The following is a 24,423-nucleotide window of genomic DNA, read 5'->3' as shown; positions in this document are numbered from 1 at the left end:
CTACATGGAAAAATCCAAAGGGAAGATCTAGAAGAAGAAAGCACAGTAGCTAACAAAGGTAATCTCCCCAACTTTAAGGGAGGTTACCCCCACCTTTGAGACTTTAGGACAGTTTCCAGAAGTGAGCCATTTATAAGTCATGAGGCAAGGGTCCCAGTTCCCAGGCCCTTTCCCTAGTCAGCCTGCCCAAGAGGTTTGGCCTCACTGCTAGCAGATAGTCACCCTAGAAGAAGAGTTTGGATTATAATGTGGGGTTGCAGTTGAAAATGTGCTTATTATATACTTATTGACCAGGCACTGTGCTAGACTACAGGTATACAAATGGGAAAGTAGGGTAATTGCTACCCTCAAGAAGCTTATCATTCTAATAGGTGGGAAGAGTTAGGGTTACAACACATATAGCAAAATAATGGCCAGGAAAGGATGTTTTGGTCTTGTAATTCACAGAAATTGTGAGTAGGGCAGTTGACCGATATGGCCTTTCCAGAAACAATGGTAGAGTTGATTGATTACTGCTCCCAGAGCAAAGATGGGAGGGAAAGGGTTTATAGGAGAAGGGCAGCTAGAAAGAAGACATCAAGGTGAGGTATGGTCAGATGGTCAGGAGCTGGCTGGCTATAATGGTCTCACCAATCAGGGCAACTGAGTGATGGTCTCAATCCCTGGGAAGTGCTAAGCAGAAGGCAGTGCAAAAGAAACCAATGAGAAGAAAATGTGGAAGAAAGAGGGTGCGGTAAAAATAATTTAACCCCCTTAGAAAAAAATTAATTATGAAACCATATACTCCAGTCCATCACCAAGATGAATTGAAAAAAGACCCACTGAACATCAAGTGGAAGTCAGAGTGGTAATAAATCCCTCATAAATCATAGAATCAATTGGATAACTTCTGTTCTGCTCCACATTAGCATGCCATTAAGCTGCTATTAGTGATAGCTACTGAGCTGAGTGAGGCTGGTTCCATGGGTTGGTGTTAGCAGCCCGGGAGGGCATTAACGAGCTGCAATCCTTCACTGGCATCCTTAAGGTCCTGAGCTCCATTTATAAGTGATGGCTAGAGCTGATAGAGTCTGGAAGCCTTGACCTATCACTCTGGTGCTGGGGGAGTCGGGAGGGTGGTGCAGAATTAATCACAGCAGGGACACAATTTGCAGATCAATACCAGCCAATTAGAGGGCTCCCTGCTGGGGAGAGTCCCTGTGGACTCCTAGGTGACCTGCGGCCTTAGCTTTCCATGGGGGCAGGTGATGCTATATTGGAGGTACTGATAAGAATATAGTCTGTAGCTCATTTAACATCCAGTTAATGGTACCAGGACAACTCATGGAAGAACCTTTTTAACTCTAATATAGGAGACACCTGCTGGTGAAGGCTAAAGGAAGATAGAAGAAATTATATCAGTAATTAATTCACAGCCAAGACTCTTTTTTTGTCCATGAACTCAGCCCTGAACTCAACCCAGCCACCGACAGCAAGAGAAAATAGGGAATTTAGTTTTCACATTGAACTCTCTCCTATGTTTTAGTACTTCTATAGCCTGAACTACTACCAGTTGGAAGAAAGGAAGGTATAAGCAGTGAGATCAGGCCAGCTGCTGCTGAATTCAAATTATACCAGCTGCCTGTGGTCTTGGCATCTATGGCTTTGTAGCCATGATTCTGATATAGAATATGCAAATATGTGAAATTTTGTCCTTAATTTTTTTTTTAATGACAGAATCCTTTTTCCCCAGTTAAAGGAACAATTCCCAGACCTTTTCTCTCTTATTTTCCTGGCTCCATGAAGCCCCAGAGTTTAAAAAGAAAAAAAAAAGATGAGAATCTTATATCATGCAAAAGAAAAAAAAAGCCTTCATTTCTTACTTTCAGGGTGATTCTCCCTAGCACAGAATGGGACTTGGTACAAATCAGTATGCTCCTTACCTTACTTCTAACATTTTTTATTCATATGAAATAAGGTTAAAGTGAAAGAGGGAGGGAATAAGAATTTATCAGGCACCTACTATATTTCACAAATATTATCTCATTTGATCCTCACAAGAAGTAGGTGCTATTATTATGCCCATTTTATAGTTAAGGAACCTGAGTCAGACAGAGATTAAGTAACTTGCCCAGGATAACAGCAAAAAGTGTCAGAGCCTGGATTTGAACTCGGATCTTCCCCATTCCAGGGCCAGCACTCTTAAGCACTGCCAAATGAAGATCATTTACATTCTTGAAGAGTAAAAGAATTCACAAAAGGGCAATCTGAGAAAGGTCACACTAATAGCTATCTGGGGTCATATTTGTACTCAGTTCTTGGGTCCAGTGTTCTAGCCACTTCACCTTCAATTTCCTTCCACTCTATGGCCACAACCATGTTCTATATAAGCAATCTGCCTCACCCACTGATTCTATTAGTTTGCTTTACCTGCTAATTCAAGGGTTCATTATCCTTTTGGTGTCTTTATCGTAGACTTCTTTGTCAGTCTGGTAAAGTCTGTGGACCCCTTCTCATGATGATGCCTTTAAGCACATAAAACATAATACATAGAATTACGCCCAAAAAAGTAGATTGTAATAAAATTATCAGTGTGTTAACAATGATTTTTTAAAAGTTTGACTTAAGAACCCCTGCTCTAACTGTTCTACTTACCTCACTTTGTCCTATTAAGGACCTTCTTCTTCCCTGTCCATCTTCCTTTCAGGTTCTGCAGTTTAATCTCCTTTCAGCCTCCTTAATCCTTTTATATCCTCCTTAATTATCCTTGATTATGCTCTTCTTTTCAACCCAGAAGTAGAATCTGGACCAGTATCTGAGCCTGGAAATTGTTCTTCAAATTTTCCTTTATTTCTCCCAAATTTTCCAAGTATCTCCTCCCCAAATTCAACTCTGACCTACTTAACTAGTTCAAGGACCTACTTAACTAGTTCAAGCCCCTCCAGATCACCTATCTGTCTTCCTCCACATCTGTGCAGAGGGCCAGCCCATGCCTCCAGATGCTGGATGGATGCTGCTGGGCCATTCCCCATGACACTCATTTGGACCAGTTTGCTTTAATTTTCATAGGAGTCCTATTTCCATGGTACCACCTTCTTTTATCCTTGAGCATACATTGTTATCCTCTAAGCAGGGTTATGACTATGGTAAGGCCTCTGGGAATTTGCTTTAACACACTAACTTCAAAGGGAGAAGGAAGGAAATAAGAATTTGTTAGGTGCCTACTATATGCCAGACACTATACCAAGAGATTTACAGATAGTCTCAATTAATCCTCATGATAACCCTGAAAGATAGGTGCTACTATAACCCCCATTTTGCACTGGTGGAAACTGAGGCAGGCATAAGTGACTTGCCCAAAGTCATACAGCTAGTAAATGTCTGAGGTTAGATTTGAACTCAGATCTTTCTGACTCCAAGCCCAGTGCTCTAGCCACTGTAGTACCTAACTGCCTCAAACAGTTACGGTAGTGGGTGGAGGGAATCACATCCTCCTCAAAGTAGCCCATTGGTTTAATGGTTCCCTGAATTTCAGAGGCACTGACATTCTAAAGTCTTGTATAGACCACCATTGCAGTGGTTCGGAATTCTCTACTGACTTTCACAATATACTGCAACCCTACTTGCTCATCTTACCCCCACCTCAAGACCACAGCACCATGGCACCCTTCCCCAGGGGCTATTTTTATCCCATCTCACCCCAACACTTGCAGAAACTCTCTAAGAAATGGGCTATCCTCTCCCTTTCCTGTACAATTGCCCCCACAGTTGGGTTATCTTTATAACTATTGCCACTCCCCTTCCTGCCTCCCTGTGCCAGGTGAAAGAAATAGGTATGATTCTTCCTGAAAGTAGTAGTGCTGGTGGTTTCTATCAGCTTATTTCAATTGCCTACATAACAACATTTTCTTCTTTTTTATACTTGTGGCATTTAAAAGTAGACTAGGGAAAATGCTGGAAAGTGCATGACAAAAAACACTTGGGTAAAAGGGAATCACTCGGATGAACTGTAAAAGCTTTTTATATCCCTAGTTTCTCTGATTTGCTAGTCCATTCACATTGGAGCTGCTGTCATGTCAATAAGAACAGAAACCATTGTGTGTTTTAGTTTTTCCCTTCAACTGAAAATGAAGGTGATATACTTTGTTTGGATGTGTTGGGTAACCTTGCAAATTAACTCATCTTTGACTCTTGATAAATGTGTGCTATGGTAAAAGAGGCCCTTAAATACTTTATGTCAAGATTACTACCTTAAAGGGGAGCATCCATTTTGGATAGAGACTTCTGACTTATTCAAAAGCATGTATATGAAGAGAGTCTTGAGGAATGAGAAGAATACTGAATGGGATTAGATAGGCTGCCGCAGAAGTTCCTTTCATACTGAACTATACTGGAAACTATAATGGATCCAATGAAAACTAGCCTTTATGGAGCCAATAAATCTGTCCTTTCCAACTTTATCACGTGACTTATGTCCTTCTCAAGGCAAGGTTCTCAACTTCCTCATCTTTAAAATTTCAGTGCAATTACATTTATTAAGTACCTACTATGTGCCAAGCATTGTAAAAAAACAAGGTGGTTCTAAAGAACTGATGATGAAACATGCTACCTCCCTTCTGATGGAAAACTGAGGAACTCAGGGTAAAAAATGAACATTTTTTTTGAGTGGGGCAATAAAGGTTAAGTGACTTGCCCAGGGTCACACAGCTAGTAAGTGTCAAGTGTCTGAGGCTGGATTTGAACTCAGTTCTTCCTGAATCCAGAGTCAGTGCTTTATCCACTGTGCCACCTAGCTGTCCTTAACATATATTTTTTGACATGTTCAATGCATGAATCCATTTTGATCAACTATGTACATTTCTTACCAAAGTTTTATTCTCATTTTTCAATGGGTGCTAGGGAGAGAAAATACATTTTTGTTAGTGAAAAAATAATTTTAAAAAATAAAAATAGGGGGCGGCTAGATAGCACAGTAGATAAAGCACCGGCCCTGGATTCAGGAGTACCTGAGTTCAAATCCAGCCTCAGACACTTGACACTTACTAGCTGTGTGACCCTGGGTAAGTCACTTAACCCCCATTGCCCTGCTAAATAAATAAATAAATAAATTTTTAAAAATAAAAATAAGAATTTGACTAGATGAGGACAATGAGTCACCTTTCTATAGCACTTTAGGATTTAAAAAGATTTCCCTTACAGTAATTTGTGAAACAGGTTGTTCCCATTTTATCAAAAAGGAAACTCAGATGCAGAGAAGTAACTTGCTTAGAGTCAAGGAGGTCAAACTCAAACATGGATTTTCTGACTACAAATTTGGTACGAGTCCCACTATACTATGCTTCTCTTACATGATCTTTTAGGTCCTTCCTAGCCCTAACATCCTATGATAGGAGGAAAACATTACTTTGTTGGCATCCCAACTCATTGTCTGCAAAAGAATGATTTCTTTTGAAATAAATATTTTAGGGGCAGCTAGATGGCACAATGAATAAAGCACCAGCCCTGGATTCAGGAGGACCTGAGTTCAAACTTGGCCTCAGACACTTGACACTTACTAGCTGTGTGACACTGGGCAAGTCACTTAACCCTCACTGCCCCACCAAAAAAGGAAAAGAAAAGAAAGAAATATTTTATAGATGCTCTTTTCCTCCATCATTGTCCCTGTTCAATGATTCTCCACCAATGCCTCAGAGGCCACCTTTGTAACAAGGGAACATAATGTAACAATACAAATGAACATATTAGCCATGTCAGACAATATATGCTTCATTCCAGCAAGTTAGCCAATAAAAATTTGTTGTCTACTATGTGCCAAGCATGTTCCATACCTGTGTCCTACCACATTTCTGATGTGAGGTTAAAGACATTTTCCAAGAAGGTTTTATTTCATTCTGATACTTCCATTCATAGTGCCACTATATCCCAAATATATACCCAATGCAGTATGTGTCAAGAAGATAGGAAGCTGAAGGAGCACTACCCAGTTGGTATGAGTATATATGGACCTCCAAGATGTCCTAGAATCTATAGAACAGCTTAAGTGTAGCTTCTATAATGAGAGAACTAAAAGACATCCCTGTTACCAAGTGGTGCCTTGCTCCCATCCATACTCCGCCAATCAATTTTGAACAGGAAATGGTGCCTCAGTAGGGGAAGACAAGAGCATCTGAAAAAGTTAAGGAGTTTCATTTTGCTTGCACTGAATAACATTGGCCACCATAGCAAATTTCCTTTCAATTTAACATGATAGCAAAGAGCTAATGTACGTGAGCAAGAAAAACAAAGTGCCTTTCTGCAGTTTTCTGTAAGGGTACTCCAAAAGCACTAGGTGCTACAATGAAATTGCTGGGGGCCATGGTGGTCCGATGCTAAATGCTGAAGCTATTTTCATTTGGCATTCAAGAGACCCAAATCCACTAGGTTTAACACCACCTAGGAGGCATTTAAATTAGCATCTTATTAAAGAATCAAAGCTATGTCTATTGAAGGTTCAAATAGAATTCCTCAGGGCAATGGGAAATAATAGTGGAGAAATGGATCAATAAAAATCACTCTCACTTAGACAAAAATAAGACCCTCATTAGAGTAGCAGCCAACAGGCAAAATAATATATAGTTTTTAAAAACCCTTGTTATAAAATGCCTTTTTATACCCAGATTCTGATTTACCTCAGGTCAGATTAAGAACAACATTGTATATGTTGTGAATGTATGTATATATGTAATATAGCATTAGAACAACCACATTTTCTGAACAAAAAATTGAAATGCATGGTCTGAGAGTATGATTCAATGGAACAAGCATTAAATTTGAAGTCAAATTTCTTGGGTTCAAATCCTGGCTTTGTCACTTGCTACCTCCTTAACTCCTTTCTTATTTATTTTATAGTAAGATTCTAGATCTGAGAGGGGGTAACTTGAGGGGCCCCATTATAGTTTTACTGTCTATTTTCTCCTGTAACTCATTTAACTTTTCCTTTAAGAATTTATATCCTATGATATTTGATGCATATATGTTCAGTGTTTGTATTAATTAATTGTCTAGGTTACCTTTTAGCAAGACGTAATTTCCTTTTTTATCTCTTTTAATTGGGTCCATTTTTACTTTTGCTTTGTCTGAGATCATGATTGCCACTCCTGCCCTCCTCACTTCAGCTGAAGCATAATAGATTCTGCTCCTGCTCCTTATTTTAATTCTAGGTGCATCTTTCTGTCCTAAGTTTGTTTTGGGTAAACAGAATATTTTTGGATTGTGATTTCAAAACCATTTTGCTATCCTCTTACTTTTTTTTTTTTTTTGTGGGGCAATGAGGGTTAAGTGACTTGCCCGGGGTTACACAGCTAGTGAGTGTCAAGTGTCTGAGGCTGGATTTGAACTCAGGTCCTCCTGAATCCAGGGCTGGTGCTTTATCCACTGTGCCACCTAGCTGCCCTATCCTCTTACTTTTTATGGGTGATTTCATACCATTCACATTCACATCTATAATTGCTGAGTATCTACCCCCACCCTCCTCTTTTACTTACCCTTCTCTCTCTCTCTCTCTCTCTCTCTCTCTCTCTCTCTCTCTCTCTCTCTCTCTCTCACCCTGTCCCTTCTTTTGGTAGAATTATACTTAGTTTTGCTGGATATGTTATTCTTCATTATACCACCTAATGCTTTGCCTTCGAAAATATCATATTCCAGGACCTCTTTTCCATTATCATGCTGCCTGCTAAATCTTATATGATCCTGACTGTGGCTCCACCATACTTTAATTCATTCTTTCTGGCTACTTGAAGTATATCCTCCTTGACCTGGGAGCTCTGGATTTTGGCTATAATATTCCTGAAATTTGTCACTGTGGTATTTCTTGCTATTTTTGGCCTCTGGTTCTGGGATATCTAAGCAGTTTTCCTTTATAATTTCTTGAAATGTGATTTCTAGGCCCCTTCTTTACTCATGGGTTTCTGGTAGTTCAATGATTCTTAAATTATCTCTTCTTGGGGACAGCTAGGTAGCACAGTGGATAAAGCACCAGCCCTGAATTCAGGAGGACCTGAGTTCAAATCCAGCCTCAGACACTTGACACTTACTAGCTGTGTGGCCCTGGGCAAGTCACTTAACCCTCATTGCTCCACAAAAAAAAAAAAATCTCTTCTTGATCTATGTTCCAGGTCAGTTGTTTTACCTATGAAATATTTCACATTTTCTTCTATTTTTTCAGACTTCTGACTTTGTTTTATTATTTCCTTATGTCTCATGGAGTCATCAGTTTCCATTTGGCCAATTCCAGTTTTTAAGGAGTTATTTTTCTCAGCAAAGTTTTGTACCTCTTTTACCAATTAATTCTCCTTTCATATTTTCATATTCATTTTAATTTTAATATTAAAATTGAATATTTCATATTCAATTACCAGTTAATTCTCTTTTCATTTATTTTTACATGACTCATTTGGTTTTTAAATCATTTTTATCTCTTTAACTTTTCTTGAAATTCTTGTTGGGTTGCTCTCCAATCTTTTTTTTTTTAAGCTTTGCTTATAGATATTTTCAAGTAGTTCTTTCCTATATTTGAGTTTTGAGATTCACTGTCACCATAGTACTTCTTTGTGGTTGAGTTCTTCTGTTTGTTCATTTGTCCAGCCTACTTCTTGACTTTTGACTGTATGTTAGGGTTGGGCCCTGTTCACTTCTGGTTATGTATGTAGGAGGGGAAGGGGATGTCTGGCCTGGTCTTCTGTCCTTTTCTATTCTTCTGCTGCTTTCACAACTCAATCAGTGCTTCCAAAATAGTGTGATCTGGGAAGAGATCTGTTCATTGCCCTCCTAGACTGAGCCCCAAAAGTTGGGTGTGTTGACTTGTGTACAATTGAATTTCAATAGACTACTGTTAGACTCAGTCACTATTAGCCCCTTGATAGGTTCAGAGTAACTAACCTGTTGCATCCCCTGTGGTCTTTGTTTCATACCCTGATTATTCTAGTATAGGTTTATTTATATGCTGGGCTAATGGTTAGAAATGAGTTGACACTGTTCCTGGACTCAGAGCCACACAGTTAAGTTTCTGGAATTTATTCTATGCCCAATATTCAGTTAGGCCCCATGTTAGCTCAGGACCACTTCCCTCCACCTTGGATCTATGATTAGGAACTGGATAATGAGAGACAGAGCTACCAGATGGCTCCCACGTTTGTTCTTTGTGCTAGTTTAGGCCTCCCCTGGGATCTCTTTCTGCCCCGATGCTTCCTGCCCTAGTGTTTAGTCTAGCTTCCTTACTATCCCGTGGCACTGAAATGCTCCCCATCTAGGCCCACTTTGGGGTAGGTTATTTAACCTCTCCGGGCTTCAGTTTCTTCATCTGTAAAATATAAGTCTCTTCCAACTATCAATCTATGATTCTATGGCAAAGAGTTATTCTTTTTGCAAAGTTCCCTTTTAAATATATGTGTGTATGTATAATTTTCATAGAATTAGGATGATGCTCAACCCTACCTCCAAACCAAGATGCATACTCATCATATGTAAAATGCATCTATCTCACCATAATACAGAAAGCTTCTAAGACTGAACTTGACTATAATAGGATTTTCCTGTCCATGTACCTAAATACACTTAGCTGGTGCTTAGTAAAGCCAGCTCAACATAGACTCAAACAAATAGATACACAAGGCAAGTCACTTCCCATCTCTAGCCTTTCACTTATGCTAAAAATGTAGGGAATGAGATACTTACTGAGTAATGATGCTCACTATTATGTGCAAGGAATCATCATAGGCCCTGGGGACACAAAGAAAAATAATTGAAACAAAAAAGATTCTGCCCTCAATGAATTTACCTTATCTCTATTCACTTTCAGATTCCCCTAATAACACTCCACTATTTTCTCCTTTACCAATTGCTGATTGCCTCAGTCTAGATTTGACTAGTAGATGACCCCACACACACACACACACACACATTTTCCTATATAGAACCTTTTGGCAGCTTTAACCTGCTTACTGGACTGGTTTTTTACTGTTTTGATCACATTTAGATGAAAGTAAAGCCTTTCAACTAATTACTATATATAAGCTCTTCTGTCTAAGAGTTGACTTTTCTCCTTCAAACAAAAGGAACTTTTTTGATTCAAACTAAAATAAATAAGGAACAATTTTTGATATGACAGATGCCCTGTGGGTTTAATAGATAGAGCACTGGTCTTATTGTCAGAAGACCTGAGTTCAAGGACTGCTTCAAATACTGACTCTCTGTGTGATCCTAGAAAAGTTACCTAACCTCTTCCAATCTCAGTTTCCTCACACATAAAATGAGGCTGCCAACAATACTAGCACTACCCACCTTACGGGATTGTTGTGAAGAATGTGTTTTGAGTACCCAAGGAATTACATAAATGTAAGCTGTTATTATTTCCGTAAGTGTATTCTACCTTTTGTGTGTGTGTGTGAGGCAATTGGGGTTAAGTGACTTGCCCAGGGTCACACAGCTAGTAAGTGTCAAGTGTCTGAGGCCGGATTTGAACTCAGGTCCTCCTGAATCCAGGGCCAGTGCTTTATCCACTGCGCCACCTAGCTGCCCCTATTCTACCTTATTAAAACGGCACTGAGCGGGGACAGCTAGGTGGCACAGTGGATAAAGCACTGGCCCTGGATTCAGGAGGACCTGAGTTCAAATCCGGCCTCAGACACTTGACACTTACTAGCTGTGTGACCCTGGGCAAGTCACTTAACCCTCATTGCCCTGGGGGGGAAAAAAGATGTAACCTGCATTGGGGCAGCTAGGTGGCGCAGTGGATAGAGCACCGGACCTGGAGTCAGGAGGACCTGAGTTCAAATCCGGCCTCAGACACTTAACACTTGCTAGCTGTGTGACCCTGGGCAAGTCATTTAACCCCAATTGCCTCACCAAAACAAAACAAAACAAAACTGGCACTGAGCACAGAAGAAATTGAGGCACTCAGATTCACACTCATATCTATCTCTGGATATGCTGCTTTAGTACAAACAGGAAAAAAATCCTAGCCATTCTTTCTAAAACACAGGTCAATTTAATAAAGTTAATAAGTAAGTCAACAGGGCTCTATTAAGTCTTTACAGTATGGCAAGATCTAAAGACTGGATTACAAAGAAAGGCAAAAAAACCAAAAAACCCAGCAACAGTTCCTACCCTAAAGAAACTCACATTTTAATGGAAGAGACAAAATGTAAATAACAATATACATACAAGATATGGGGTGTCCCAAGTCTTAGTGAAGCTTTAAGCTTGAATAACTTCATCTTGGTGCAGTTTTAAGACTTTGGAGATCCCCTATAAATGCATAATATAGAAATAGAAATAGATAAGTATATACACACATGCATACATATATGTGTGTATATGTGTATGCATGTGTTTGTATATATGTATGTATACAGACACATATACATATTAATCTCAGAGGAGAAGGCACTAGTAGCTAAGGAGGGAAAAGAAAGAGGCTAGGAAAGGCCTCCCATAGTAGTTGGGATTTGAGCTGGGTCTTAAAGAAAACCTGGGAAACTAAGAGATGTAAGTAAGAATGGAGAGCATGAAGAAATCTGTGAAAAGGCATCATCATAAGATGGAGTGTCCTATGGTAGGAACTGATAAGCCAATGTAGCTGAACTGTAGAGTGGAGGTGGTGGTGGGGAGGCAGAGAATAAAGTACAAAAAGACTGAAAAGGTAGAAAATTATGAAGAGTTCAATTGCCAAACAGAAGATTTTTATACTTGGTCATGGACATAATAGGGAGCCACTGGGATTTATTGAATAGGAGGTTGATGTGGTCAGACTTGTGCTTTGGGAAAATATCTTCGGCATCTGAGTGAAGGGCATATTGGAGTGTGGGGTGATGGAGCAGAGAGACCAATTAAAAGGCTATCGCAATAATCCAGGTGAGAGGTAACAAGGACCTATACCGGGGTGTTGGTTATATAAGTAGAGAAGAGGATATATTAGAAGATGTTATGAGGCATAATAACAACAAGATTTGACAATAAATTGGGAAGAGGGGGAAGAGTTCTGGAAAAAAAGAGAATGAATTTTGTTTTGGACATGTTGATTTTGACATTCCTATGGGACACTCAGTTTGAGATCTTCAATAGGTCATGTGTCACTAGAAATCGAAAGAGAGACTAGGGCTAAATGTGTAAATTTGGGAATCATCTGCACCAAGAGAGTTGAAAAAACAAGGGTTGGTGAGGTCACCGAGCAAACAAGCCTGCATTGATGAAAAGTGACTAACAGACCTTTGGGGAATGCCATGGTTACTGTGCATGACTTGACAACAAAGGAAACTAAGAAGGAGCAGTCAGACAGGTAGGAAAAAGAACCAGGAGAGATGAGTGACCTATAAGCCTAGAAAGGACACTATCCAGGAGGTGGAGATAGTAAACAACAGTGTCAAAGTTTGCAGTGACGTCAAGAAGGATGAGGAGTGAGATAAAGTCATTCGATTTGGAAATGAGGAGACTCCTGGTAACTTTGGAGAGGACAATTTCAGTTGAATGATGAGGTAAGAAGCCATATTTCGGAAGGTTTAAAAGGGAGTGTGAAGAAAGGAAGCAATCGATCTTCTCAAGAAGTTTGAAAAAGGTGGAGAGAGATATCAGAAGACAGTTAACAAGTAAGATAGTAAGAACTATTCATCTTGCTTTTCCTGTCCTGGATTTTTTTTCCCCCATGCTGCTGTCAAGAAAACTTTCGGTTGCTGCTGAGAGCATTTGCTTCTTAAAGGGACTTAGACCCATTTTAGATCATTTTAAATATTATTTGGAATATAACATGATGCAACACAACAAGTTTAAAACAATTATGCATAGCAGAACAATTTCTCCACAGGCTTTTTCAGTGGGTTCAGGCACTGCTGATTTCAGAGGCCCCTGGATGACTTAAGAATATTTGTCTCATTATTCCCATTATTTTCTCCTCCAGGGAACTGTCCCTAATAAACTTTGCTATGTTTCTCCTCCTGGCTAGTTTTAATATGAGCCAGGGGAAAGATTTCAGAAAAGCAAGGGTTCTTTTTTTTTTTTTTTTGCCTGGGCTTGCAAAATTGTCTTTTGCCACAGATGCATCTGTTAGCAATGATTGAGACAATCTGTTCAGTATAAGACAACTTGTTGAGAGATGAGTCAAAAAAGCATTTTTCCAGGGATGCTTAACCTCCTGGTAACTTCATGACAACATGAATTTCAGTATAATTTCCCTAGGTTAGAGGTCTCCTGTAATTCGACAGAGCATCTATATGAATTCCCAGTCCTGCACCTTAGATGCAAAGGTGATTCCAGAGTAGACCTTTTTAATCTTTTGTATTTGTGTGTGTATGTGTATCTGTGTGTGTGTGTGTGTGTGTGTATGTGTGTGTGTGTGGTAGACCCCTTTAGCAGGCTGAAAAAGCTTGCGGACCCCTACTCAAAATAATGTCTTTAAATGCTTCAAGTAAAATGCATAAGCTTACAAAGAAAACCAAATATATTGAAATAAATTATTGAAATGTATTTTAAAATACAAGCTCCTCACTCTGGGTTAAGGATCCCTGTGTTCATAGATCACCAAAAGCATGTATCTGACAGGTATTTGGAATTGATTGGGCAGTATTATATAGTGGGGAAAGTACTGGAATTGTAGTCAGAAGATCTGAATTTAAAGACCCCCATGTTAGCTATATAACACCAAGCAAGTCATTTAACTTCTCACAACTTTGGTTTTTTCATCTATAAGATGGGGGTCATGATACTTGTATTAAAAGCAGTATGCAGGGGCAGCTAGGTGGCGCAGTGGATAGAGCATCAGCCCTGGATTCAGGAGGACCTGAGTTCAAATCTGGCCTCAGACACTTGACTATTACTAGCTGTGTGACCTTGGACAAGTCACTTAACCCTCCTTGCCCAACCAAAACAAAAAGCAGTATGCAAGGGGGCATCTAGGTGGTAGGGGCAGCTAGGTGAAGCAGTGTAAAAAGTACCAGCCCTGGATTCAGGGGGACCTGAATTCAGATCTGGCCTCAGACCCTTGACACTTATTAGTGACCCTGGGCAAGTCACTTAACCCTCATTGCCCCACCAAAAAAAAAGCAGTATGCAAGCAGTACACTGAATTAGCCCAAATGGTTGACCCTAGGGACTGTACATTTGGAGTTCTCCTGGAAATGCCCAGGTATTCCATGGACATGGTGACTCAGCAATTAAACCTTTCAGGGATAATGATCTTCCTGGCTCCCTCTGGCCATGTAGTGGCTTATCAATGAAAGGAGTTGTTACTTTGGGATGACACAGAAACTATATGGTTACCTTGTCCTCTTCTTCTCTCTTAAAAACAGGGGAGAAGGAGGAGGGAGAACATTAAATCCATTAAAAAGACATCTTCTGGCTGACTCTCTTCCTTCTGCCCTATAGGTAGGATCGTGTAACTCTGAGACTTCCAGGAAGGGTTGGGAGATGACTTGATCCTTGTCCACCCTTGCATCATAAGGATGGCCCTCACATGGCAGCTGGAATAGGGACACTTCAGTAAATGATCTAGTGCCTAGGACGCTGGTTGTCTTTTCTGTTTTCTGTTTTTTTCTTTCTTGAGTAGATGACAGATCATCAGCCTTGAGGTGGAAGTATCCAAGTTCATGAGTTTGAATGGAATTCCTGGGTCCACTGAGTGAAGCTGACTGGTGGCAAGAAGAGTTTCTTCATCAGAGAAGATGCCATCTGACAAGAAGAGGAGGAGACCATGCCTGGCTTGTCAGAAGTTAAAAATGTTGAGAGAGGCAGTGCAGAGTCAAGGTGAAATATAAAATACCTGAGCCACGGTCCTGCAGATGGCTTTATGTCCAAAGAAATTTAAGTATTAGCCTCTATCAAGTTGTAAAAGTAGGTATAAGTTAAGTTATTGAGTGTTATTTTAAGTTATTCTGTCAATGAGCATTGTGAGTCATGTTTAGCATGGTATGTAGGAAAAAAATGCCAGTCCTATATTTTATTCATGTTGTACATTGAGTATCTTTTTGCCGACTCTCCCCATCATTTTTGAGAACATATAGAAATGAGCTTTAAATAATTTGTTATGCCATTTCCATAACCAAAGTGTATCAGAAAAGAGCATCAAACCCTTCACATTAGAAGTTGGAATGCCTCTGGCCCAGTCCAAACATATGCCTGGGTCCAGAGCAGAGGAATCCCTTAGGGAGACATAGTGAATATAGTATCCCCAAACTCTGTGGGCTCAGGAGAAGGTTTGGGTTTTGCATACAAATTGTTGTCAGAGGGTTTTCCCAAAGTCTAATATAGCTGCCAGCTTATCAGACCTACAAGTAGTTAGGGGAACCTGAAGGCCCCCCTCTTGGATTCTGATCTTCTCTGAGGAAGCCCCAGGGATACTAGGGTTGATTTGGTCACTGCTTAGAGGAGATTAGAATGCCTAAGGAACCTTGAAAATTTTTAGATGGTGATCAGGTGTTTCAGAAAGGCTGCAGACTAGAAAAGATCTCCTACGGTGATCTTCTAAGCCTGTATTCGTCCTTCCCATCATAGCTGGATTGGTTCTGATGTGCCCTAAAGCTAGCCCTAATTTCAGACATGCAAATCAGGGCAAACTAGGGGTGGCAGTCAGTTTGGGCCAACTCCAGGCAAAATTGTGACTGGAAAAGCTTGCTTGGAGTGCTTTCCTATGTCCCCTCTCAGCTCCCTTTTTGGGTCCCCCAATCCTGTTTTGGATGCCTGTCTTATCATTCGTTGCCCATATGTCTTTACTCTTAATCTTTGTTAAGGTGCCAGCTGACACCTAGAGGTATACTTCTTTCAAGAGTAATTACATTGAAAAGCCAAATGGATGAATCTTCAATGGTAGAATTTCAGGCACCATGACAGTAGATGGCAGATAGAGGCTGGGGCAGAAGAGGTCTGTATCATACCACATAAACAACAACCTATTCAATTTACTTTTTTCTTAATCTTATTTTTTCCAATTAACAAGCATTTATTTTCTTTCTCTCTTATTTCCCTTATATCAGAAAAAGAAAAAAGAAAACTGTTGTAACAAATATGCATAGCCAAGCAAAGCAAGTTCCCATAGTGATCATACTGAAAAATGTTTGTCTTCAATGCTTCATCATTAATCCTTTGGAGCCATCACTGCATTAAAAAGAGTTCTTGATTCTTTCAGAGTCATTTTTCCCCACATTGTTGTTGTCATTGTATAAACTGTTCCCCTGGTTCTAGCCCCTTTCTTATATAACCATAGTGTTCCATTATATTCATATACCATAATTTGTTCAGTCATTCCCACAATGATGAGCATTCCCTTATTTTCCACTTACAACCAGAAAAAGAGCCATTATAAATATTTTTGTACACATGGGTCCTTTTCTTCTTTCTTTGATCTCTTCGGGGTATAGGTCTAGTAGTAGGATTGGAGGGTCATGCACCACTTACTCCTAAGAGTAGCCCTAATACCAGTTCCCCAGGTGGCCTGCAGATGTACCAGCAGTGGTAACAGGGAGATCACAGACTGTCCAAGGTTCCTCATTAAAGAGTTATTTACATAACACACCATATTGCCTTGCCAAGTCACAGACCTGAATATGGGTGACTGCTCAGCTCCTCTTTTCTGGATCCAACAGGAATTTCCATTGCCCTCTATTTTATGCACTCAAGCCAGTTCTGGGAACAACTTTGATGAACTCTGTCTACTCAGCCAATGGAAAGATGGTCTTTGAAGAGGCCAGATGTAAGGGGGGAAAATAAGTACTCTGGGACTGAACAGTACTCTACTCTGCCTCCATCTAACTTCCTATATATGACAATTTTTTAAATTTATTCAATTTGGAAAATGGTCCCCTTTGCTAACAAGCCGCAGGATGCAAGTATAAAAATATCTATTAAAATATTTAAAGCAAGTGATGGCAGCAATAGTTATGCTGCTTGGCTTTTGTTCAATTTTACATAAGAACAACTAGAAAATAGCAGACTGAAATTAACACTATCCCACCAGAGTTTTAGGAAGCAGTCACAGAGTGAAAAGATCCCTGAAATCAAAAGCAAAGAAAGTAGGTTCTAGGTTCTCAACCAGCAACTACCAAATTATTTAGTCTCTCTGGGTCTCAGTTGTTTCATTTGTCATATGGGGCTGTAGGTAACTATAATCCTTAGAATGGGTTTTTATTTGGTTTCTTACAGCTCTTAAAAAAACTTAAATGTTGATGGCTTTATGGTCTTGTGTATGCCTACCACACACCCCTCCCCAACAGGTTTATCAAAAAGTGAAAATTCTGTAATTATTTTCAACTAAATAACTCTGTCCCCTTTGCTGATGAGGTAAAATGTTCTAGCTAGAGAGAATTTGCCTGCTAAAAATAGTCCCATCTTCCTGAATTCCACTCCCCCCTGATGACAATTAGTCAATTGTCTCTGATTGGCATTAGTTCAAAATTAATGCAATCTAGAGCTGGAAAGCACCTTGGTGGTCATTAAGTGCAACCCTTTTGTTTTGTAGATGAGGAACTGAAGCCCACAGAGGTTAACTGATTTGCCTATAGTCACACAGGTAATAGCTGTCATTTTTTCGGGCGGGTGGTGAGGCAATGGGGGTTAAGTGACTTGCCCAGGGTCACACAACTAGTAAGTGTCAAGTGTCTGAGGCCAGATTTGAACTCGGGTCTTCCTGAATCCAGGGCCTCTGCTTTATCCACTGTGCCACCTAGCTGCCCCAATAGCTGGCATTTTTAACACAAGTTTTCTAATTCAGACTCATTAATTTTGTCATGGTGTCACACAATATAAGAAATATTATCTGAAAACATATTCCTAGATCATTCCTCTCTCTCTCTCTCTCTCTCTCTCTCTCTCTCTCTCTCTCTCTCTCTCTCTCTCTCCCTTTCTTTCTCTCCCACCCTCTTCACTTCCCTTGTCCTCTCCATCTTTCCTTTCTCTCTCTTTTCTTTCATCCAGAAATCATGAAATCAAAAGCCCTGATCATCCAAGTTACACACATAGACTCTCCTAATATTAAAACTGAAAGTGAGGGAGCATAGGCCCTGGATTCAGAAGGACCTGAGTTCAAATACAGCCTCAGACACGTAACACTTACTAGCTGTGTGACCCTGGGCAAGTGACTTAACCCCAATTGCCTTACAAAAAAAAAAAACTGAAAGTGACCTGAGACATCATCAAAATCAAACCCCTCATTTGACAGGTGAGAGAACAGGCAAAAGCAAATGATATCGCAGAGAAATCACTGGAGAGATACATGAAAAAAAAGTAGGAGTAAGGACAATTATAACAGCTCACATTTATATAATACTTTAAAGTTTACAAAGCACTTTCCTGAAAACAACCCTGATCTAACCAACCCTGTTTAGCAATATAAATATTATCTCCATTTTACAGACGAGCAAACTAAGGTTCAGAAAGATTTTAGTGAATTTCCTGAAGAAAACAGCATAGTAGATGCCAGAATCCTGACTCAAACCCAGGGTATGCCTCACCAGATTCTGTGTCTTTTCTATTCTGTTTTATTGCCTCTTGGGGTAAAGAGATGAACGATGGGGAAAGGAGGATTAATAAGACAGGAAAGGAAAAGAAAGGAGGGCTCAGAGAGTCAGAGAGAGCCATATGGCAGGTATCAATTATTTACCATTTATGTACAATAAAAAAATCCACTTTAACTACAGGAAGAGCACCAAACACACTCGATAACCGTTTAAAAGCATATGGAAATAAAACGCAGCAATTTAAAGGGCTATAATGAATGTGCATTGCTCTTTGGGATGTCCCTGAAACAATATAAGTGTTAAGCCTTAGTAAATTCCACTTAAAAGTAAGTATAACATAAAAAACAAAATTAAGCATACAAATAACCTCACACAGGCATTTTTAAAAGTGGTTCAAACAGTTCATTAGAAAAGCTTCTAATGAGCATAACTTTCCTTCTCCCATGTTTCCTTTTCTGAAAAATCACGATGGCCAGAAAAAAAGAAAAACAAACAAAGAGAATTCTAGGTTGCAAAGAATGTTTGCTAAAAGTTTGGGGGGGGGGAGTTTAGACACTCTCAATAGAAGCTCCCTTTAGCTGTCAGGGTCACATCATTACTGGAGTGACATTTAAACCCTGGCCTTTCAACCTCCAAGTCCAGAACTATCAAGAAATAGATCATTTTAAATAAAATTTTAAAAATAAAATAAAATAAATACACAACTGTCAGTGATTTTTTTTTTTAAGTCTGGGCAGGACTTTAAGCAATGGTCCCAGAAATGCGTAGACAGTCCAGAATCTGGTGCCTTCTTATTAGCTTTAATAGCTCCAGTGTTCTTTTCAAAATGTAGTAAATCAATCAGAAAGTTCTATTAACCTCATGTGTCCATTCTTCATTTATATCTCCTCTATAACACAGATAGCTTCCAGGAAGACGCATGACCTGTTCCAGTCCTGAAAGTAGAATGAATCATGACAGCCTTTGACCAAGAGAATCTCTGTGAATTCAGATCCACGATTAAAATTGGGAGGGGGACAATGGGAAAAGGGGGAGAAAGATGTTCTTCCCCTTGCTTCCAACTTGTTCGGGAATTTGTTTTGAAGAACATGTTAAAAAAAAAAAAAAGACAAGCCACCACAGGCTAGGGGTTTTAGAAAGCTAGAGCCAAGGATTCAGATTCTCTGATCGTACAATAAGTGATGCATGATTCATTGTTCCACTCAACCCTGTCCTGCTCAAAGGTCTCATCCATATTTCCAAGACAACACACATCACTCATCTAAGTCCGAAAACAAAGAGGGACTGTTTTGGATGGTATTCAGCAGCAGAGCATAGGAAAACTGGACCTGAAGTCAATTCAACTTGGGTTTGAGTACTGCTTCACATACTTACTGCCTGTGTGTCTCTAAGGACATCACTTCTCATCTCTGGGACTCAGTTTCCTCAGATATACTAATAGCATCTACCCCCACAGAGTTATTGTAAGGATCCAATGGGATAACATATATCTTTTTCCTTTTTTTCTTTTTTTTTCCTTTTTTTTTTTTTTTTTTGGTGAGGGAATTGGTGTTAAGTGACTTGCCCAGGGTCACACAACCAGTAAGCGTTAAGTGTCTGAGGCTGGATTTGAACTCAGGTCCTCCTGACTCCAGGACCGGTGCTCTATCCACTGCACCACCTAGCTGCCCCTGGGATAACATATATAAAATGCTGGTCAAACCTTAAAAAGCTATATAAAATGGGCTGTTATTAATAATATTTGACAAACTCTTATTAAATTGCCTGATATTTGCACTATACTCCTAGACAAGAGGTTGTTAACCTGGAGTCTGTGAACTTGTTTAATTATTCTGATAACTGTATATTGGTAGAATAGGTGGGGGGAGGGTGTGTAATCCTTTGCATTTTATTGTATGCATTTAAAACATGGTTTTTAGAAGGGATTCAAAGATTTCCACACCTGCCAAAGGAGCCCAGAACTCAAAAATGGCTAATGCCTCTGTGTTAGACTCATTGGAAGTCAGAATGGAAAAAGAGCTCTGGATCCATCTACTCCTAAGCCTCCATTTTACAGAGAGGGAAGCTACTTATTTTAGTGACTAATTACTCTCCCATTTCAAGGGTCCTCTGTACAAAGAGCTCGTATCCTTTGTACACAGTGGAGGATCTGAGCCTAAAGTCATTTTATATAATAGCTTACACTTATATAACATTTTCAAAGTGCTTTTGAAGATCAAAGATCAGAGATTTAGAGCTAGAAGGGACTTCAGAAGCCATCTAGTCTAATCCCCTAATTTTATAGATGAAGAAACTGAGTCTCAGGGCGACCTTGCTTAGGGTCACCTGAGAATATAACTTTTCTAAGCATTATTATTTCCACTTGACAATGAAGACAACTAAGTACTGGGACCAAAAACATGGAAGACCTGAGTTCAAATGCCAACTCAGATACTAATTGTATGAGCCAGGACAAGTTGCTTGTATCTTCTCTCTGCCTCAGTTTCTCCATTTTTAAAGGGATAATGATAACATCTACTTCACAGAGTTGTCAGGATCAAATTAATTAACATATATGAAGTGCGTTGCAAAGCTTAGAGACCTATATAAATGCTATGTTGTTGTTATTACCATCTTTATGGTTGGTGGTGTTGTTATTACTATTATTATTATGAATTGGAGAAAGTGTATCTTTGAGTGGTAAAGTGACCTGCCTAGGGGTCATCCAGCTTTTGTCGTCGTTTTTCCTTCGTTCTTCAAAGAGGACCCTGACATTGGGGTGATGTCATGACTTGCAGTGAATTGGATTTAAGTGAGGGAGGACTGTGCAAGGTCATTAACCTCACTCTCTCCTCCAGAGCCTTGTGGGCCCAGTGGCAAGATACATATCAGCATGACCAAAGATGGGCCTGGATGTTTAAGGCAATTGGGGTTAAATGACTTGCCGAGGGTACACAGTTAGTAAGTGTCTGAGGTGAGATTTGAACTCAGGTCCTCCTTGACTTCAGGGCCAGTGCTTTATCCACTGGGCCACCAAGCTGCCCTGGTCATCCAGCTAGTAAGTGTCTGAAGTGGGATTCAAACCCAGTTCTGAACAGGGTGCTAAACTTAGAGCCAGGAAGATCTGCTTTCAAATTCTGACTCTGACACATAAGCTGGATGATCCTGGGCAAGTCATTTAACCTTTCTCATGCTTAGTTTTGTCATCTGTAATATGGGGGTGATAATAACATTTACATCCCAAGACTGCTTTGAGGGTCAAATAAGATAATGAATATAAATCATTTTGCAAATCTTAAAATACTACACAAATGTGAGCTAGTATTATTACACCCCACTGTTGTTCATCAAAGATATGGAAACTGGGCAAAGAGGAAAAGGAATTAGCTTGTGTCAAAGAGCTCAACTCCCTGGTCTAAGAGAATCACTGAGGAACATAATGTTAAGTCTTGTCTAAAAATGGGGACAATCAGCTGACATGGGGTTAAAAATGGACAGGAAAAAAAAACGATATAGATAATGAAGAATTTCCCAAGAGCATTGAATTCTCCCCTGCTCTTTCTATCTTCTTTCCTGAGGCTGGAGGGAAAGATTTATTCCATAAATTACACCCTGACCCCATTTTCTAAATTTCATTAAAAACATTTCTTTCTCCCCCCCCCTACCCCCCATCTGAAAATTCCTCTTTCAACTCTCACAAAGACACTCCTGGGTCTGTCTTATTACCCAATAAGTAACATGCTACTGTGCATGCTGACTGCAATCAGCCTTCTGCTGCCTGCCTAACAATACACCAAAGTGCGCCACGGTCCCTGCTAATGCTCACCCTGTTGTGTCATTTCACTTAATTAATCAACAGAACAAAGACTTTGAAAAAGAAGGAAATTTGATTACACAGCATAGTAATGGCACACGTGTCTACTGTAAAGACAGAGAGGGGCTTGCCCCTTAAAATCTCCATTTGATTCACCATTGTACCATGGAAATGTCAGCCCTGCTCCCCTGGATCTGACCTTTAATGGAATATCACCACGATGCTAAGCCATTAGTCATGCTTGGGTCAGTGATGAGTCAATAACAGAATAATTATGGGAGGAAGCATTAGGAAGGAGGACATCAGCCAAGATTAAGAATTCACTCTGACACAACCAACCAATAGCTTGTTGAAGAAATGAATGAATGAATGTTAAATGGAGGGTCTCTGTTGATTTCATTAATCCTCATGGTTACCTGTGGCTATGAAATAATATCCCAAACCAATGAGCAGCAGGTCACTGTTTATACTAATTATAACAGAGAGAATTTATAATATACTAAGTTGAAAGGAGTTATTCATAATCTACTCCTTCACCTCTACCTTTTAGAACCCCTATTTTCCTTCAAAGCTCAAATTAACTTTCTACATAGATCCATACCTGCTAGTGCCTTTCCCCCACCAAAAAAAAATTACCTTGCAATTTACTTTGTAAATTCATTCACATTTACATATATTGTGTATGCACATACACACATGCATATCTGTTATCTCTTGGATGGAATATAAACTCTTTGAGCATAGGGAGTTTTTCATTTCTTTCACAGCTGACAAATAGTAAATCTCAACAAATACTTATAAGTTGATCCATCCATTTATTCATTCATTGATCTTCAATATGTTAAAAGTTATTTAAGTATTCACTGAATGCAAAATACTTCGGTCCTATAAGATACTTGTCCTGGAGTCAGGGTTACCTGAGTTCAAATCCAACTGAGCAAATCACATAATCCTGTTTGCCTCAGTTTTCTCATTTGTAAAATGAGCTGAAGAAAGAAATGGCAAAGCTACTCCAGCATGCTTGTCAAGAAAATTCCAAAAAGGAGTCATGGAGAATTGGACACAACTAAAAAGAACTGAACAACTTTATGACTCCAGGTCTATCTACTGCACCACCTAGCTGTCCACCCAAAATAAAATACACAGAGTTAGAAAGGAAACAAATTCTATTATAATAAAGTTATCCAAAAAAATTAAGTTCATGATCCCAAGGCTAAGAAACTTTGGTCTAAGCACTGCTAAAAAGAGAAAAACCTTTAATTACTAGAAGTAAAGAAAGAGCCTCAATTAGACCAATGACAAGAGCTTAACAATAGAGATTTAAGCCTCTGAGCTGTGTGTTTGCAACCTTCCTTGAACTATGTGCACTCATTTTAAGAGGCAACATAACTCAGGAAATAAAGTGTTGGAATCAGGAAGACCTGGGCTTTCAATCCTACCTCAGACTCTAGCTATATTATCTGAGACTTAATTTCCTCGTCTGTAACATGAGAATGACGATAGAATCCATCTCACAGGCTTGTCTTGAGGAGTAAAACAATATATGTAAAGTGCATTGTAAACCGTAATGGGACATATAAATGTTAGATGTGTCTGTATCCATGTAAGATATGTGTGTAGGTTCCCTAAATATATAGATGCATGGCTCTTGTACAGCATGGGTAAATATCTCTGGAATATGGTACACATCTCTCCAAGGGAGACTGTGACTTCTGCCTTGAAGGGAGTGGGAGAAGAGTCATTGTTTGGCATTTGCTCTTTCTTTCTCCTCCCTTCAAGTGGGGTATCAGGATAGATTTATATCTATCTGTGCCCCTCAAATATCTCTGATCCAGGGGTATGACTTGTAGGGATTAAAACAAAAAAACTGGGCAGCTAAGTGGCACAGTGGATAAAGCACCAGCCCTGGATTCAGAAAGACCTGAGTTCAAATCTGGCCTCAGACACTTGACACTTACTAGCTGTGTGACCCTAGGCAAGTCACTTAACCCCAATTGCCTCACCAAAAAACAAACAAAAAACACAAATCAACTTCCCTGTTTGTTCTTAAGGGTGAGGGTAGCCCCAAACTTATACCCACTGACTTAGCCCCTTAGAAGGGGTCAAAGAAACAACCACCAATCATACCAAAAGACCACCAATAGCAAATAGTGAGTAAACCCATTTATCCAAGCAAAA

Source organism: Dromiciops gliroides, chromosome 3, assembly GCF_019393635.1.
Source record: "Dromiciops gliroides isolate mDroGli1 chromosome 3, mDroGli1.pri, whole genome shotgun sequence".
In the NCBI taxonomy this organism is placed as follows: Eukaryota; Metazoa; Chordata; class Mammalia; order Microbiotheria; family Microbiotheriidae; genus Dromiciops; species Dromiciops gliroides.
Note: the sequence above shows the minus strand (reverse complement) of the source record.